This window comes from Myiozetetes cayanensis, unplaced genomic scaffold (assembly GCF_022539395.1).
Source record: "Myiozetetes cayanensis isolate MyiCay16 unplaced genomic scaffold, myiCay2020 scf191, whole genome shotgun sequence".
Classification (NCBI taxonomy): Eukaryota; Metazoa; Chordata; class Aves; order Passeriformes; family Tyrannidae; genus Myiozetetes; species Myiozetetes cayanensis.
The window spans coordinates 57,148-62,044 of NW_026087402.1; positions in this window are offsets into that span (position 1 = coordinate 57,148).

Here is a 4,897-nt window from a genome sequence, read left to right on the forward strand (position 1 = left end):
CAATGAGTGAACCACCCTTGGCACTCCATGCACACATGGAGCTTTCTGCACTCGTAGCTTTTGTCTTTGAGGAATCTTCGTACTTAATCCATCTGGGAACCCAAACCGGTCACTTCAGGGCGGAGCTTCGGACACGCAACCAATGAAGTTCCAGCCAGGAAAAAAAGCCCTTAACCTCCTACTCTCCTGTGGAGTTGGTGAGCAACCTTTGACACTCCATGCAGACATGGACCTTCTTGCACTGACACCTTTTTTTCTTGGATGAGTTTTTGTTCTTTGTCCATTTAGGGTTCCAGATAGGCCATTTCACCATTGGGATTAGGACACCAAACCAATGAAGTTCTAGTCAGGAAAAAAAGGGATTAACCTCCAACTCTTCTGTCCAATGGGTGAACCACCCTTGGTACTCCATGCACACATGGAGCTTTCTGCGCTGTCACCTTTTGTCTGAGAGGAATCTTCAATCTTAATTAATCTGCAAACCCAGAAGAGCCATTTCAGCGCGTGGTTATTGACACGAAACCAATGATGTTTCAAGCAGGAAAAAAAGCCCTTATCCTCTAACTGTCCTGTGCAGTTGGTTAGCCACCCTTGGCACTCCATGCACAAAAGGAGCTTCCTGCGCTGGCCCCTTTTGTCTGGGATGAATCTACTTTCTTACTCCATCTGGGGACCCAGACTGGCTATTTCAGCGCGGGGCTTCAGATACCAAGTCAGAGAAGTTCCAGCCATGAAAAAAAACCCCTTAACCTCTAAGTCTCCTATGCAATGGGTGAGCAACCCTTCACACTCCATGCACACATGGAGCTTATTACGCTGGCACCTTTTGTCTCTGAGGAATATTCGTTCTTAGCCCATGTGGGGCCCAGACGGACCATTTTGCACAGGGCTTTGGACACCAAAGCAATGAAGTTCCAAACAGGAAAAAAAGCCCTTTTCCTCCACCTCTACTGTGCAATGGCTGAGCCACTCTTGGCACTCCATGCACACATAGAGCTTTCTGCTCTGGCAATTTTTGTGTGGGAGAAATATTCATTCTTAGTCCATCTGGGGACCCAGTCGAATGGCAGTGCCTTGAATTTGCAGTTGAAAGGGGAATAACCATGAAAGCCTTCTCTCTGGTGCGCTTCTCTTCTTGAGCTGCAGGGCACACTGTGGATCTCAACTTTGTGTTTGAGAGTTTTGCTGGTACGTGGAGGGGAAGGAGTGCAGTGCTCGGTGTGGTGTTTTGTGGTTTCAAGAGGTAGAGGAAATGGTCCGTCTGGGTCCCATAATGGATAAGAAAGAAGATTCCTCCCAGACAAATGTTTGAGCACAAGAAGCTCTATGTGTGCATGGAGTGCCAAGGGTGACTCACCAATAACACAGGATACTTGGAGGCTAAGGGCTTTTTTTCCTGACTGGAACTTCATTAGTTTGGTGTCCGAAGCCCAACGCTGAAATGACCCATGTGTGTCCCCAGATGTATTAAGAAAAAGATTCCTCCTAGACAAAAGGTGGTAGCGCAGGAATCTCCATGTGTGCATGGAGTTCAAAGGGTACTTCAAAACTGCACAGGACAGTGGGAGGTTAAGGGCTTTTTTTCCTGGCTGGGACTTCATTGGTTTGGTGTCTGAAGCCCCGAGCTTAAATGGCCTGTCTGGGTTCCCAGGAGAATTAAGCACAAAGATTCCACCCAGACAAGAGTTGTCAGGGTAGAAAGCTCCATGTGTGCATGGAGGTTCAAGGGTGGCTCACCAACTGCACAGGAGAGTTGGAGGCTAAGGGCTTTCTTTCCTGGCTGGAACTTCATTGGTTTTGTGTCCCAAGCCCCGCGGTAAAATGGCCAGTCTGGGTCCAGAGATGGACTGAGAAAAAACATTCCTCCCAGACAAAAGGTGGCAGCGCAGGAAGCTCCATGTGTGCATGTAGTGCCAAAGGTGGTTCACCCATTGCACGGGAGAGTTGGATATTAAGGCCTTTTTTTACTGGCTGGAACTTAATTGCTGGGGTGATTGAAGTCCAGCACTGAAATGGCTCGTCTTGCTTCCCAGAGGGGTAAGAACAAAGATTCCTCCCAAACAAAAGGTTCCAGTGCAGGAAACTCTATGTGTGTGTGGTGTGCGAAGGGTGACTCACCCATTGCACAGGAGAGTTGGAAGGTAAGGCCATTTTGTCCTGGTTTTAACTTCATTTGTCAGGTGACCAAAGACACGCACTGAAAAAACCTGTCTGGGTCGCCAGATGGACTAAGGACAAAGATTCCTTCGAGAGAATAGTGCCAGCTCAGAAAGTTCTATGTGTCCATGGAGTTCCAAGGGTGGGTAACCAATTTCACAGCAGAGTTAGAGGCTAAAGGCTTTTTTTTCTGACTCGAACTCCATTGGTTTGATGTCTGAAACCACGTACTGACGTGACCCGTCTGGGTCCCCAGATGAACTAGGAATGAAGACTCCTCCCAGATGAAAGGTGCTAGCGCAGGAAGCTCTATGTGTGCATGGAGTGCAGGGTTGGCTCATCAATTGCACAGCAGAGTTGGCAGTTAAGGCTGTTTTCTCATGCTAGAATTTCATTGGTTTGATGTTTGAAGTCCCACGATGAAATGACACGTCTGGGTCCCATAATTGATAAGAACGAAGATTCCTCCCAGACAAAAGATTAGAGTAGAAGAAGCTCTATGTGTGCACGGGGTACCAAGGGTGACACAGAAATTGCACAGGAGTCTTGGAGGCTAAGGACTTTTTTTCCTGGCTGAAAATTCATTGGTTTTGTGTCTGAAGCCTTGGTGCTTAAATGACTAGTCTGGGTCCCAAGACAGATTAAAAACGAAGATTCCTCACAGACAAAAGTACCAGCGCATGAAACTCTAGTTGTGCATTGCTCACCCATTGCAGAGTTGTAGGCTAAGAGCTTTTTTTCCTGCCTGGAATTTCATTGTTTTGGTGTCTGAATCCTTGCACTTAAATGGCCTGTCTGGGTCCCCAGCTGGATTAACAGCGAAGATTCCTCCCAGACAAAAAGTACCAGCGCAGGAAACTCCATGTGTGCATGGAGTGCCAAGGGTGGCTAACCAACTGCAAAGGAGAGTAGGAGGATAAGGGCTTTTTTTCCTTGATGGGACTTCACTGTTTTTGTGTCCGTAGCCCCGCGCTTAAAAGGCATTTCTCGATCCTCAGATAGACTATCAAGAAGATTCCTCCAAAAAAAAACGTGCCAGCGCAGAAAGTTCCATGTGTGCATGGAGTGTAAAGGGAGGCTCACCCATTGCACAGGGCAATTGAAGACTATGGGTTTTTTTTCCTGCCTGGAATTTCATTGGTTTTGTGTCTTAATCCCCACGATGAAATGACGCACCTGGGTCCACAGATGGATAAGAACGAAGATTCCTCCAAGACAAAAGGTGTCAGCTCAGGAAGTTCCTTGCGTGCATTGAGTGGTAAGGGTGAATCACCCAGTGCACAGGAGAGCTTGAGGCTAATGGCTATTTCTTCTGCCTGGAACTTCATTGGTTTAGTGTCCAAATCCTCGCACTGAAATGGCCGGTTTGGGTTCCCAGATAAATAAGAATGAAGATTCCTCCCAGACAAATACTACCAGCGCAGGAAAATCCTTGTCTGCATGGAGTACCAAGGGTGGCTCACCGACTGCACAGGAGAGTTGGAGACTAAAGCCTTTTTCTCCTGGATGGAACTTCATTGGTTTGGTGTCCAAAACCCGCGCTGAAATGGCCCGTCTTGGTCCCCAGATGGATTAACAACGAAGATTCCACCAGGACAAAAGGTTTCAGGACAGAAAGCTCCATGTGTGCATGGAGTGACAAGGGTGGTTCACCCATTGCACAGCAGAGTTGAAGACTAAGTGCTTTTTTCCCTGGCTGGAACTCCATTGGTTTTGAGTCCGAAGCCCCACGCTGAAATGGCCCCACTAAGTCCAGAGATGGACTCAGAAAGACGATTCATCCTAGATAAAAGGTGCCAGCACAGGAAGCTCCATGTGTGCATGGAGTGCCAAGGTTGGCTCACCCATTGCACAGATCAGTTGGACGCTAAGGGCTTTTTCTCCTGGCTGGAACTTCATTGGTTTGGTGTCTGAAGCCCAGAGCTCAAATGGCCTGTCTGGGTTCTCAGATGGATTAAGAGAAAAGATTCCACCCAGACAAGAGGTACCAGGTCTGAATGCTCCATGTGTGCATGGAGTGCCAGGGGTGGTTCACCCATTTCACAGCAGAGTAGGAGGGTAAGACCTTTTTTTTCTTCCTGGAACTTCATTTTTTTGGTGTCCCATGCCCCACGCTTAAATGGTCCGTCTCAGTCCGCAGATGGACTATCAACGAAGATTCCTCCCAGAAAAAAGGTGCCAGGTCAAAAAGCTAATTGCGTGCATGGAGTGGTAAGGGTGACTCAGCCATTGCACAGTAGAGTTTGAGATTAAGGGGTTTTTTTCCTGCCTGGAATTTCATTCGCTTTGTGTTTGAAGACCAGTGCTGTAATGGCACGTCTCGGTTCCCAGATGGACTAAGAACGAAGATTCCTCCCAGAAAAAAGGTGCCAGTGCAGGAACCTCCAGAGTGCATGGAGTGCCAAGGGTGGCTCACCAAATGCACAGGAACGTTGGAGGTTAATGGCTTTTTTTCCTGCCTGGAACTTCATTGGTTTGATGTCCGAAGCCCTGCACTGAAGTGGCCCATCTGGGTCTGCAGATGGACTAAGAACGAATATTCTTCCCACACAAAAGGTTCCAGCGCAGGAAGTTAATTGCGTGCATGGAGTGGTAGGGGTGACTCACCCATTGAACGGGAGTGTTTGAGGTTAAGGTTTTTTTCCTTCCTGAAACTTCATTGTTTTGGTGTGCAAAGCCCCGCGCTGAAATGGTGTATCTGGGTCGTCTGATTGACTAAAAGGAAGATTCCTCCCAGACA